The sequence below is a fragment of the Babylonia areolata genome, chromosome 4, assembly GCF_041734735.1.
Source record: "Babylonia areolata isolate BAREFJ2019XMU chromosome 4, ASM4173473v1, whole genome shotgun sequence".
NCBI lineage: Eukaryota > Metazoa > Mollusca > Gastropoda > Neogastropoda > Buccinidae > Babylonia > Babylonia areolata.
This window is the reverse complement of record NC_134879.1, coordinates 28890702-28905701: the sequence shown is the minus strand read 5'-3', so window position 1 is coordinate 28905701 and position 15000 is coordinate 28890702. Positions and strand designations below refer to the sequence as shown.

At 43.7% G+C, this 15000-nt stretch overlaps 1 long non-coding RNA gene across 1 annotated transcript in view; it reads right to left on the bottom strand.

Moving 5' to 3' along the window:
* The window catches only part of LOC143281641 (uncharacterized), a 90885-nt gene that overhangs the window by 32905 nt on the left and 42980 nt on the right, over positions 1 to 15000 (bottom strand). The window contains exon 2 of the long non-coding RNA XR_013055149.1: positions 6893 to 7001. This is a non-coding gene — a long non-coding RNA (uncharacterized LOC143281641). The remainder of the gene's footprint in view (positions 1 to 6892; positions 7002 to 15000) is intronic.

The following is a 15000-nucleotide window of genomic DNA, read 5'->3' as shown; positions in this document are numbered from 1 at the left end:
ATTCTGACGGCCAGCGGTGCTGTCACTGGTAATGATAATAATAAAGGGTTTTATGAATGGATTTTTTCTGAGAATAAAAACTGTAAGGGAGGGGGTGGAGGAGGTGGGGGGCAGGGGATGGGGGATTAAAGTGTGTGTGTGTGTGTGTGTGTGTGTGTTAAATGGAAAAGTGGAGTGGAGATAAAGTATTTCTAATGATTGATGTATGTCGTTTAACAGATTAAACATTTGTGGGTTGGTATTTGTTTTTTGTTAGTTTTTTGTTTGTTTGTTTTTGTTGTTTTTTGTTGTTTTGTTTTGTTTTTTGTAACTTAGTCAGAGTTCATTAGTTTGTGTATCATTTAGAGAGACTGTCACCATGTGGGTTTTGTGAGGTCCACCCATCCCCTAACACCCCCATCCACCCACCCTGAATCGCTACTGCTGTCACCACACGTGTTCTTGGGGTTCCCCACAGTCACCACAGACTCCTCTAACCATATTCCTGAAACAGAGACATTTGTCACGTGCAACACTGAACATTGTCAGCTTCATCTTCAGGAGCGGACATTTAGGTGGAAGTACACGAGAGCTTCGGAGAGGCCGCGATCCTTCGGCAGTCATTACAGGCTCCTGGGTGGCTTGTCGGGCAAAAGAAAAATGCAGCTACCCCAATGACGTCTTAAACTGTCGTCATTCTGCAGACCATAGTTCACATGCAGTGGTCGTGTCTTTCTGGTTAAATCGGGCGTGTCTGGGCAGGGGGTGGTGGTGGAGGTTTTTTTTTTCTTTTGATTAATAAACAATAAAAAGTGGTAATTCTTTTGTCTGGTAGGGGTGGGTAGGGCTGTGGAAGAGTGTTCGGTTCGTGAGAAAATCGTGCTCCTATTTTGATTCAGTCAGTGGTAGCTGGTGGCATCACTTTTTGACTCACTTGTGTAAACAAAGTGAGTCTATGTTTTAACCCGGTGTTCGGTTATCTGTGTGTGTGTGTGTGTGTGTGTGTGTGTGTGCGTCAGTGGTAAACTTTAACATTGACATTTTCTCTGCAAAACTTTGTCAGTTGACACCAAATTTGGCATAAAAATAGGAAAAATTCAGTTCCTCTGGGATGGGCACAAAAAAAATAAGGAATGAAGCCTAATTATATGCAAACTGCATTTACTGTTATATTTATATTTTTTGTATTCTCTAAACTTGGCACTCTGATCTGATATTCTGACCCAACAGCTAGAGCAGTCATTATTATCATTTTTTTGTTCAAACAGGAACTTCTTTTGCTAAGCATGGAAGTTTTATTTATTTTGCAAACGTTTTGGTGCAGGTAGTAAAAAAGGGAAATTACTCTGTAATTAATGCTAGGGGACTTAATTTGTTTTAAACTGATCTTTCTCGTCTTAAACATTACATTTTGAAATTATACTCAATACAGAAAAAGCTTGGATTTTTTTAAAGTGTATCACAAGTGAGTCTTGAAGGCCTTGCCTCTCTTGTTTATTATTGTTTGAACGGTGGTGTTCTGGTGCCAGTTGCATTGCTTGGTTCTAACATTTTGACAGTTACACGTGACTAAATGCCTACGTTGACCCGAACTATGCCATTGGTCAGTTCCATACTACACACAGTTAGTAGCAGGTTACGACCATACTAGAGGCTCTTTCGTCCGAGCAATGCAACTGGCTCCTGGACACTAAGAGAAAAGCAGAGGTTAGGAAAAGCAGGGGTTAGGAGGATATCGACCATTTCTGATGATCGACGAGTATCTCAGCATGCCTGGCTGCGCTTGGTGTTTTGTGTTATTTCTTCCTCTCTTTTTTTCTATTTCTTTTTCTTTGTCGTTTACTGTTTATTTCACGTTTCATTTATTTACTAGCCTTGATCCCTCGTAAACGTGTATATGAACATAACGTGAACAGCATCATTGTCAAATACAGAGCGAGAGAGAGAGAGAGAAAGAGAGAGAGAGAAAGGTACAGAGAGAAAGAGAAAGTCAGTGAGTGAGTGAATAACTGAGCGAGTGACAGAGACAAAAACAGAGGCACAGAGAGAGAGAGAGAGAGAGAGAGAGAGAGAGAGAGAGAAACTTTAACTCATAGTGAAATTTCATTCCCACATAAAAGCAAACTCGTTCGCTTTTTGTTAATCCTTCATACAACAACAACAACAACAAAAACCCGACCAGTCAACGACAAATTAGATGTCATACTTCTTTCCCTTTCTAATCCCACTAGGAATAAGATCCCCGCTATCCCACCCCAACCGCTTAAGAAATCCCCAGTTTTCAGTCAAACGCGAAGCCTAAAACAATCACTGTCAGGACCTGGACGCGGCCAACTGATTGAGGAGATTTTTTTTTCTCCTCGTTGACCAAGACTGTCACCATATGGGTTCGTGAGGTTCCCCTCATCACAACGATCTCTCCCATCTCCAAGCGGCCTGAAGCACAGTCACGCCTAGTGTCTGAGCACGGTTGAGCCTGTCCTCGGGAGGGAGGAGGGGGAGGCGAGTGGGGGGCGGGAGTTGGGGGGACCAGACATGCAGGAAGAGCGGTTCTGTCGTGGCTGGTTACTCTCTTTACGGAAGACTTCATGGCAGGTTGTGTTGGAGGGGCGTCTCTTTTTTTTCCAGGTCATAGTTCACTTTCAGTAGTTGCGTTGTTGTGCTTCTTTTTTTTCTGTTCTTTTAATGTTTTTTTTGTTTTTGTTTTTCTGGGGGGTTGGGGGGGGGGGGGGGCGGGGTTGTGAGGTTGGCGAGCCTGGAGAGTTCGTCTTCATTTGGCTTGCTGGATGGAAGAATAGTGGTCGGATCACCGTGAGGAAGTCGAACTCCTGTTTTAGAATCAGTCATTATCATTGGTAATACTAACTTTGTTTCGCGGAGTAGAGTGCATCCCATGTGGAGTGATGGCCTAGAGGTAACGCGTCCACCTAGGAAGCGAGAGAATCTGAGCGCGCTGTTGGAATCACGGCTCAGCCGCCGATATTTTCTACCCCTCCACTAGACCTTGAGTGGTGGTCTGGACGCTAGTCATTCGGATGAGTCGATAAATCGAGGTCCCGTGTGCAGCATGCACTTAGCGCACGTAAAAGAACCCACGGCAACAAAAGGGTTCTTCCTGGCAAAATTCTGTAGAAAAATCCACTTCGATAGGAAAAATACAAAACTGCACGCAGGAAAAAAATAACAACCAAAAAAAAATGGGTGGCGCTGTAGTATACCGACGCGCTCTCCCTGGGGACAGCAGCCCGAATTTCACACAGAGAAATCTGTTGTGATAAAAAGAAATACAAATACAAATCTTATAACCAGTTATCCCAAAGCCTAGATTTTGACAACTGGCCTCAATTCAGAGCACTTTGGGAATATTATCATGTTTGCAAGCAATATACAAACACAAAATGTATCCTTCTCTCTTTTTGTCCTCTCTCTCTCTCTCTCTCTCTCTCTCTCTCTCTCTCTCTCTCTCTCTCTCTCTCTCTCGCTCCCTTTTGGTCTGTTTCTGTCTCTGTCCGTGTCTGTCTTTCGCTCTCTCTCCCCCCCCTCTCTCTCTCTCTCTTTTCCCCTGTCCATCTGTTCCCACCATATCCAGTTGTCTCTCAATTTTGCTGATGCTGACCAAAAGATCAGCCTGGACCATCATTTTTCATCACGTTTTATTATATATATATATATATATATATATATATATATATATATAGAGAGAGAGAGAGAGAGAGAGAGAGAGAGAGAGAGAGAGAGAGAGAGAGACGAAACGAAAACGAAACGAAACGAAATTTTATTTTACCAGGGTAATGAGATAAGCAGAACATATGTTGTTGTTTTTTCCCACCCAGCCCTGAGGTATAAAAGAAAGGGGGGAAAAAAAGAGGGATGTGGGGGTTAGGGCTACATCAAAGAACACATGAACACAGAACTGTTAACAAGAAAGATATCAACGACAAATTTTACTGAAAATCACATGAGAAACTTATGAAAAAAGACTACTACAAAGCAACAAACTAAAGAACTCTCTGTCCCCAGCCCTACCCCAATGTCAATCCCTCTAACCCCATGCACTTAGTGAAAACCTTAGATTTCAACATCCAGTCGTAAATATGATAATAATAAAAGATATTAAAATTCATGATGATATACCAATAACTTTTTTCTTTCTTTTCTTTCTTTTTTTGGGGGGCTGGGGGGGTGGGGGGGGGGGTCTCCAATAACATTGGTCAACTTGAAGAAAAAAATGAACAAAGCATGTAACAAGATAATCAACAAGTTGTCTACATTGACGTTTTTATTTCCTGAAATAGAAATGTTTTGTAAGGAGAGAGAGAGAGAGAGATGATGATGATGATGATGATGATGATGATGATGATGATGATGGAGAAACAGGGCCTTTGAGTGGGAGAAAGAGAAAGACTCTGAAACGATGAGTATCCTTTACTCTCACAGCAGATAATAATTATCCCTTGTTTTGTTTCTGATTATCCGACAAATCCGAAAACCGTCTGGTCAGCCACTGGCCTCTAGTCCCCTGCTATTCTCACTCAGATCAAGATTCCCCTGTACTGAATCCCTAGCTTCCTTCAAACCTGAGAGTAATCCAACAATAGCAAAGACACTCCCAACCCCACCCCCCTTCCCCCATTCCAGACTGACCGATTAGGGAGTTTTCTTTCTGCTGGATTTTCACCACGTGGGTTCGTGAGGTTACCCTCCCTCTTCCCTGATCCTCCACCTTATTGCCCTCATCCTCCCCCACCATACACTGTACAATTACAATTCCGCCCCCCCCCTCTCCCCCCTCCCCTCCCGCCCTAGCGTCTGAAACAGAGACAGTGGATCACGTGCGTGACTGAGCATGGTTGGCCTCGTCTTCGAGGAGGGCGGACGCACGAGTCTATTAATGGAAGAAGCGGAGAGCTTCCGACTGGCCAGGATCTCTCAGAATTCATCGCAGTCTCCCGGAGGGCTTGTCTGGCACAAAAGCCGCGACCCCAATAACGTCTTAAACGGTCGCCATTTTGCAGACCATAGTTCACTTCCGGTGGTCGTGTTTTGATGAGTCGGGGGAAGCCTAGGGGGGTCGGGGGGGCGGGGGGGGGGGGGGGGGGGGCAGTGGGGGGGATGGGGAATGGGGTCTTTTCTCCTTTTGGCTGGCTGGCTTTGCGGGCGGGGAGAAGGAGCGGTTGTTGGTTCGTAAGGAAATTGTGCTCCTGTTTTGATTCAGCCAGCGCCGTTCCCCTTAGTCACAAAAGGAGTTTTTGTTTCTTGGGAAAGGGTTGGAGGGGTTGGGGAGGGGGGCGTCCTGGACACAGACAGAAGAGCAGAGGATGAAAGGGGGAGAGGAGGAGGAGGAGGAGGAGGGCGAGGGGTGAGGTTGTCTTTCCGATGATCGACGTGTGTCTCTGATATGATTATGTTCGGCTTCCTTTGGTGCTGTTATTTCAATTTATTTTGAGTTGTTTTATTTTCATTTGTTCACTTCTTTATTTCATAATGCATCATTTTGGTTTGTTTTGGGGGGTTTTATTATTTTTTTTATTCGTTGTACCTGATTTCATTATTTTCCCCATTCCTAGTTGCTTGTGAGGAATAAATCAGGCATAACAACTTCGTTTAATCAGTTCAGTTTTTGTTGTTGTTGTTGTTATTGTTTTGTTTTGTTTTGTTAAATATTCTGTATTTTACATGATTATATTCTATTTTGCAAATGCCGAATATAACTCAGGGCATTTACCACCCATCTAGCGACCAGACTGTGTGCTAAACTATTCATTATTCTGTACTCTGCCCCTGTCAAAGAGTGGGCTTTAACACGAATTACCGTTGTACCCTGTCATTAAGCTAGCAATTTCTCCTCCGACACACACCCTCCTATATATATATATATATATATATATATATATATATATGTGTGTGTGTGTGTGTGTGTGTGTGTGTGTGTGTGTGTGTGTGTTGGGGGGGTGGGGTTGGGGGAGAGGTGGAGTTCGTAGTCAGGGGGAAGGAGAAGGGGGCATGCTGGCTTTCTGAATTAATGTTCGTTTCTACCAAACTCTGTCATGGATTATAGGTTCTTTAACAAGCGTATTTGGTTTTCGTATTTCTTAATATACACATGTGACTGAAGGTATGAAGAGGCTTCCGCAAGTAAGAAGTGACAAATAAATTAAATAAAAGTGAAAGTGAAACAAAACTATATATCTCTTCTTTACATCTACTTCGTCATATCGGGTTTTGAACCCACAACATTGAAGATCCGCACCACAGAAATCCAGAGCTCTAATCACTCGAACACACACTTGTCTGACATTGGTAAAGAAATGAAATAAAATAAAATAGAATAAAATAAAAGGAGTAACAAATCTATAAGTGGTATGATTTAACATGTTCGGGAAAAATCCAGAGAATTGAAAAACAATGAAATATTCGTTGCATTTATCTTTATCTCACAAAGCTTTCGACTCATATATCAAAAGTCGCTTACTGTACACTTCGACCTGTCTGTTCACAAGTAAGACGTCACCAGTTTTCTTGTTTTTGATTTTTTGTTTTACTCTGACCTTTGTCAGACCTATCCTTTTTACGCTAAAAAAAAAACACACCAAAAAATAAAAAATAAAATAAAAAACAGACAAATTCTAAATCGGAAGACGGCTTGGCGACTGCTACGTTCTCTTCTGTCCATCCACAGCAAGCTCTTTCTTCCCTAAACATCTTCATTCCGATAGTTCTGTCTACGCAGCTGATGACACCGCCCTGGTTCTGACTCTGAAACTGGTCCACCAATCTGGCATCAAAAACATTCTCTTCTCTCAATCCCTATCCGCTGTCCAGGCCGTCGCCGGCCGAAACATTAACCATCCTTTGCTGATTGAATTCCACGAACTTTCCAAAACTTTAGGAACGGTTATAACATTGTTCTTACCTGGATTCTGAGTCACGTGTCTGGACACTGGAGGCAATGAAGTCGTTGACCGACTTGCCAAGGATACCACAGACCAGGTACCTTCTCGCACCAGTATACCGTGCACATACTGAAACACAAATGATCAATCTCATGTGAAACATATTATATCTGGCAAGAAGGAATTCACGAAATGACAACAAATTATACTATTACTCCTTCCGTTTTAGGAAACTGAAACCATTCTGTGAATGCTGCACACAGGAAAGTGTTATCTGACACACTTTTATCTCTTGAATAGTAGATTGGCTCTAGCACGGTGTGTGCTCTGCAACCAGCTTCTCAGTTTAAAACATATGCAGATCAACTGCTGAGATCTCAGGCACAAATGTATGACAGTGAGTCGTGCCTGATTATGACCACCAGAACAGCAGAGGAGGCAACTGCTGTCCCGGTCCCTGCTATCTGGGTTAGAAACTGATAAAAGTGGAGAGTCTTGCCCAAATTACGACCCCACTCTCGGCGAAGAGGGTTTTAGGACCGTCGGCATTGGGATGGTTTCCACAGACAAGCTAGCCTCCAAGGCTGCAATATTAAGAGCCAGTGCAGTCTTGTCTCCTAGTTTTAAAAGTCATAGTCCTTCACAAAAAGACTAAGCTGTAGATGACTTCCTATTGCAATGGAGAAACCATTGGTCTTGCAGCTCTCACTTTGCTGTTGACTTAGCTGTAAGCTTGTGTCAGTCTGTGATATTAGCTGAGCGTTGGGGCCAGGCAACACAACTTCAAAGCCAGCTCCATCAAGACTTTGTTCCCAGATGCTCCTGAAAGAAAAAAAATATCATTGACTGGATTTAAATCCTACGTGGACTGAACGCGACGAGGTTACCTGGTCTCTAAATGTTATTCTAACGGACCTTTTAATATACTAAGTTCTGTTTTAAGCACTGACGGGTCAGTCCTGATATGGCCCCTTTTACTGACGGTCAGCTTCGTCAACTTGGGTGTAATACTTCCTTTAAGATTGTGTAACGTTTTGTCTATAAGAAGTACAGTTCAGTTACAAAAACTGTACTTCCACAGAGGCATGAAGTATGAAGTTTGAGCGTGTAAACATGCCCTAGAAATAAAACCACTTGGTAATGAGAAACTGTTTCATGCATACAGACACGCGCACACACAGACACAGACACAGACACACACACACACACACACACACACACACACACACACACACACACACACACACACAATTTCTTCTTCTGATCTAAAGACCGAATCTTCATAAACTAGGAGGAGCCACACACACACACACACACACACACAAAGATTTAGGAATCTGATCCTGAAACAATATTGTCACCTTGCCCCCCCGCCCCTTTCTTTCCCTCCACCTCCCCCATCCCCACTCCACCCATCCTGTCCACCCATCCACCCAATGGTTTCACCCCCCTTGGCGCCCGTAGTCGGCCCCGGAGGTTGTGTCCTATCACGTGTGGCTGCACGTCATCCTGACAGCCAAGAAATGCTGACATGCCAAGTGGCCAGAAGTCTCAGCAGGGTCTCACCTGGAGAGGGGGCGGTTGGGGGGGGGGGGGGGGGGGGGCGTACCGGGTGTAGATAACTTCAGCTCTAGCTGTTACTAACAGCCTTTTATTAATAAAATTCTTTGTTTCTACTCTGTTGGTCAGCTGCAGGCTTTGTTTCTTGGGGAAGGAGATTTACGCCCTCTTTTTTCCTGGTGCTGCACTCTTGACTGTGTGTGTGAGAGGGTGGGTGCGGGGTCTGGGGGTGGGTGGGGAGCGAAGTAGGGTGGGTGGGTGGGTGGGTGTGGGGGGGGGGGGACATGTAAGAGGAATGAAGGAACTGAACTTTACCAAGAAAATATTGTTTTGATCAAATATGAATTTTTTTTTTTCAACATTTTTTTTATTCAGATAAAGGTTTACAGGTACAGAATTTATATGTTTTGTGCATTAGAAAGTATAGGGTAAGCATATAATTAAGTTCTAAGTACTGACAAATCTATAAAAGCAAAGCAATATATGTTCAATGGCAAAATTCCAAGGTAGCATTGTATAGCTTAATCTTGTATCAAACAGTTATAAAGTGCCCATTTTTCCACAAACTTGTTATATTCCATAGTTATGTTAAAGGCATACTTGTCTACTTCATATGCCTGTTTGAGGTCTTTTGTAAACATTTGTAATGTTGGTTTTACTTTGTTGATTCTACATTTGTATACATAGAATTTAGCTATCAATAAAATATATGAGAAACATTCATCATTTTTAATTTTGTTATGTCCAAAAAGCACCAGTGTGTCATTCAGGTTAAGTCTATCACAATGTAAACACTTTTCTTTTAAATATCTCACAAACTCCTTCCAAAAATGCTATACATGGTTATATTCCCATAGATAATGCAGAATTGTATTTCTTTCTTCCTTACAAAAATTACATGATTATTTGTATGCATTCAAATTAATTAACAGTTCGTTAGAATAAGGGACCGGAATGTGTTAAAAAAAAAAGAAAAAAGAAAAAAAAAAGATTGTTTTAATATTATGATCTGTCAGTGAATGCCTTGACATTTGTATTTGTATTTGTATTTCTTTCTATCACAACATATTTCTCTGTGTGAAATTCGGGCTGCTCTCCCCAGGGAGAGCGCGTCGCTACACTACAGCGCCACCCTTTTTTTCTTTTTTTTTCTTTTTTTTTGTTGTATTTTTTCCTGCGTGCAGTTTTATTTGTTTATCCTATTGAAGTGGATTTTTCTACAGAATTTTGCCAGGAACAACCCTTTTGTTGCCGTGGGTTCTTTTATGTGCGCTAAGTACATGCTGCACATAGGCGTACTGATCACAGTCGTTCGGTACAGCTGAGAGCAGATACTAAGAGTTAACTGAAGACGTCAAAAGAATGGGTGGAAAAAGAACAAGAACAGTGCACAATCTATATCTGTTCAAGTCTTTTGGGGTGTGTGTATGTGTGTGTGTGTGTGTGTGTGTGTGTGTGTGTGTGTGTGTGTGTGTGATTTTTTTTTTCTAAATGATTGCACTTTGTATATTTGCGTTTAATAATTGACTTTTGATCATAACCTGTATGTCCTACGCACACACACACACACACACACACACACACACACAAACACACACACGCACGCGCGCGTGCGTGTAATCTAACATACATATATGCACGTATGTCTCCCAGAAATGGTCAGATCCATATTCATTCATCGCCCACGTGTAGAAGGAATACAACCCGTCGGTCGATCTTTCTGTCTCAGTAGCTATCTATCTATGTATGTAATCTCTCTCTCTCTCTCTCTCTCTCTCTCTCTCTCTATATATATATATATATATATATATATATATATGTATATATATATGTCTGCCTGTATGTCTGACTGCATATGTGTCTGTTTGTCTGTCTGTGTGCTTGTGCGAGCACAGGTGGTGTGTGTCCTATAGTCAATGTGTCCCAGGTCCTTCGTAACCATCGTCCTACGTGTCTTGAGTCCCAAATTTTCTTGATCCTATGTGTCCCACTTCCCATGTGTCCTAGTTCCTATGTGTCCCAGATCCTGTGTCCCACTTCCCATGTGTCCTAGTTCCTATGTGTCCCAGATCATCTGTCCCACTTCCTATGTGTCCTAGTTCCTATGTGTCCCAGATCCTGTGTCCCACTTCCTATGTGTCCTAGTTCCTATGTGTCCCAGATCCTGTGTCCCACTTCCTATGTGTCCTAGTTCCTATGTGTCCCAGATCATGTGTCCCACTTCCTATGTGTCCTAATTCCTATGTGTCCCAGATCCTGTGTCCAACTTCCTGTGTGTCCTAATTTCTATGTGTCCCAGATCCTGTGTGTTAGGTCCTATGTGTCCTCATTCATATGTGTTCCAGATCCTGTGTCCCAATCCATATGTGTCCTAGTTCCTATGTGTCCCAGATCCTGCGTCCCACTTCCCATGTGTCCTAGTTCCTATGTGTCCCAGATCCTGTGACCCACTTCCCATGTGTCCCTTCCTAGTCCTACATGTCCCACTTCCTGTGTGTCCTAGTTCCTATGTGTGGCACCCCAGATACTGTGTTCTAGGTCTTATGTGTCCTAGTTCCTATATGTCCCAGGTCATACATGTCCCGGATCTTACGTGTCCTGAGTCCTATATATCCCAGATTCCACGTGTCCCAGAACCTTTATGTCCAAGGACATACATGTTCCTGATCTTATTATGTCCAAGGCCCTGCAGTTCCTGTCCTTTCTATCATAGGTCCTGTGCGCCCTAGATCCTGTGTGTCCCATGTTCTTCATGTCCTAGGTCGCTCGTGTCCCAGGCCTTACGTGTCCCAAATCTTATTTGTCGCGGGTCCTATATGTCCCAGATCCTTGGTGTCCGAGGTCAAACGTGTCCCAGGTGCCTGTGTGTTCCAGAACAGCTATGTCCAGAGCTTTGAGTTGGCAGTGATGGCCTAGAGGTAATGCGTCCGCCTAGGAAGCGAGAGAATCTGAGCGCGCTGGTTCGAATCACGGCTCAGCCGCCGATATTTTCTACCCCTCCACTAGACCTTGAGTGGTGGTCTGGACGCTAGTCATTCGGATGAGACGATAAACCGAGGTCCCGTGTGCAGCTTGCACTTAGCGCACGTAAAAGACCCCACGGCAACAAAATGGCTGTTCCTGGCAAAATTCTGTAGAAAAATCCACTTCCTTAGGAAAAACAAATAAAAGTGCATGCAGGAAAAAACACACACACAAAAATGGGTGGCGCTGTAGTGTAGCGACGCGCTCTCCTTGGGGAGAGCAGCCCGAATTTCACGCAGAGAAATCTGTTGTGACAAAAAGAGAAATACAATACAATACAATATGGCCTGGAACAAGATCCCAACAGATCTTTAACACACAAACACCCCCCTGGGACACCGTGCTAAGAGCGGGAGGAAGGGTCAGAGGAGTGAGACGAATCCAGACGGTCCTAGTTCTAAATTCAGCGCTCTCACAACAGCAGATCAAGTGCCTTGTAAAATACAGCACCAAAGCACAGTGAAACCGCCGTAACAGTTATGATACTCCGAAAACTGCCGTTTCCGGAATAAATCACTGTTCCCTATCGCACTCCCTCCCCCCTCCCCCCCAACCCCCGTCCCCACTCTCTCTCTCTCTCTTTCTCTTTCTCCCCTCCAGGTTTTGGAATAAATCACCCAGACACCGTGCCCTGCCCTGCCCTGCCCTACCCTACCCTACCCTGCCCTATCCCGCACAACCCGGGGCTAGCTGAGCGGGGTAGAGAGGGGAAACAGCAGACAAATCATGGGGAAAGCGAGGGCTGACGGGTGAAATATGGCGGGCTCTCCACCTTTTGATTCCAGAAACTAATTTCCGGGGCCCGAGCGCGCCCCCAGGGCAACGGTAGAGCAGGAGCCCGCGCGGGCCGTGAGGCTAATTAACACCTCTTCATCAAGCAGCGCGCGGTTCACACATGGCAGCGGTACCCCCACCTCCTCCACCCGGCTCCACCTTCCACCCCCCCGCCTCCCACCCCCAACCCTTTTACCTTTCGGAGTGCACGTGCTGTGTGCAGCGGTTATTAGCTGTTGGGCTGTCTTGACATCTTTATCGCTCATTCCGGGTGTGTCAGGGTAAAAACAAAATGCTAGGGGTTGGGGGGTGGGGGGTGGCGGTGTTAGAGTTAGGGAGAGAGGGGGCGGGGGACGGACGGAGACAGAGAGAGAAAACTGGGGGTGGGGGTTGCGGGGTGGGGGGTGGGGCGAGGGGGGGAGCGGATGGTTTGAAGTGTGTGGAGGCGTGTAATCGCTGGGAGATGGTCGTTTTGTTGTTGTTTTTATTTGTTTTTTGGTTTGATAGTTAGCTCAAGGGAGGGGTTAGGACAGTTGAAATCAAGAAATGCATATGCACAGTTCTCAGTTCCGGTTCCTTGTTCAGACAGGGCAGTGTACAGTTTGTCACATGTTATGCACGTTATATTTCAGGTGTCAGATGATGTTGATGTTTCATTTTGTTGTTGGTGGTGGTGATGGTGTTTGTTGTCGTTGTTGTTGCTGCTGTTGTTTTCAGGTTCTAGGTCAACATCAACCTCAAGTGATATTACAAACTTGGATTTCCACCCAAAGAGAGAGAAAGAGACAGAGTTTGTGTTGAGGGATTGTGGGGGGGACGGGTGGAACAGCTGACACTAACAAAATCACAATGATTTTTATATTGCATGTTTTTTTGTTGTTGGTGTGCGGTATGGAAAGCTAGGGTAGAATATGGTATGGTATAGTATGGCAGGGTACTGTATCGTATCGTATGGTACATGTATGTAAAGAATGGCATGGGCATGGTATATGTATGTGTACGACGCGATCCGCGTGAACTAGGCTGTCACGGTTTTATCACTCCAGGTCCGTGCTGGGCGGGTAGGGACGGAGCGGAGGGGTGGGTAGATAAGGTGCTAGAGAAATGAGTGGGTGGGAGAAGCGAGTGGAGGGGGTAGAGTGCGAGACGAGTGGGTGGGAGAGAGAGAGAGGTGGGGGTGGAGTGGGATAGCTGAAATGCTGCAGAGGGCTCTCCATGTCACTGGCCCGGTAGGGGTTGGAAAGCCGCAGACTGGCGCGTTTTCAATATCAGTCCAACACGTAACACACCTGCATGCAGCGAATCTGCTCCGACTAACACAGACAATCACGTTCGCGCGAACCTGAGCCCAGGTTGCATGATCGATCCGAGCAGGTCAAATTTTGACTTTCCTTTGCGTACAGATTCTTTTTTTCTACGTCTGTGGAATTAGCGTTGGTCTTAGTATAACTTCCTTACGATACTGAAGAGAAGTTAGTGCATCTACGGTCGTTTATGCTCAGTGGCTACACATACACAGCATATAATGTTTACTGTGTTCTCTGTCTGAAGTAAAACAGTTTGAGTGTTGGGTTGTTGTTGTTGTTGTTGTTGCTTTTTGTTGTTGACATTAGGCGGGAACATTTCACTGATGGCGCTGTGATTATCCCTGTGTTGTGCAACTGTGTCGGCTTTCTTATGTCATCCAGCGCCCACAGTGCTTCAGTAGTAGAAAGTCGTAACTACTGTCCCATAAACAACCCCGTGCGACTCTCGCAAAGCCCAGTTTTAGTATTTGTATTTCTTTTTATCACAACAGAATTCTCTGTGTGAAATTCGGGCTGCTCTCCCCAGGGAGAGCGCGTCGCTACACTACAGCGCCACCCATTTTTTTTAAAGTATTCTTTTCCTGCGTATAGTTTTATTTGTTTTTCCCTATCGCAGTGGATTTTTCTACAGCATTTTGCCAGGAAGAACCCTTTTGTTGCCGTGGGTTCTTTTACGTACGCTAAGTGCATCCGAATGACTAGGCTGATTATGGCTGGTACTGAAGATCTTTTTCTTTACTTTTCTCTTTTTTCCTTTCCACCATATACCTTCTTTCCATTTTTGCTTTGTTTTGTTTGTTTGTCAGTGGTTTTCCTTATTTTTCGTTTGATACATAATTACACTTCAGTGTGTTAATTTCCGGCCAGCAAAGACTTCCACCGCATACTTAATTTATTTATTCATTTGTCTATTTATCTATTTACTTATTTATTTGTTTGTTGTTTATTCATTCAATCATTTTTGCGTTTGTATATGCTTTTGTGATTTGACATCATCCCATATCATTTATGTCAAAACTGCTAATATGTAAGAAATACGTAACAGAAAAAGCGGAATACAAAACAGACAGAGAGAAGAAAAAGAATTAAATGATAGGTTTCTGTATTGTACTAAGTTGTTTTCTTCTTTATTTATTTATTCATATATCTGTTCATTTATGTAGTTTATCCAACGTATCTGATATATATTGATGATTTTTAGGCATTTGTGAATATGATACTATATTGTAATGAGAATTAAAAGAAAAGAAACGAATAAAAAATAAATAAATAAAACTCCACTTCCATCACATATTTATATATGCACATTACGACAGGACTTCATTACAAGACTTGCCCGGTTCTCCTGTCGAGTTCAACATTTTATTTGTATTGTGACATTTTCGAAAAAAACAAACAAAAAAACTGTTTAAACTGTGTCTTGTGAAGCTACTCGGGACCAGTGAGCGAAATTCAGTCTTTTA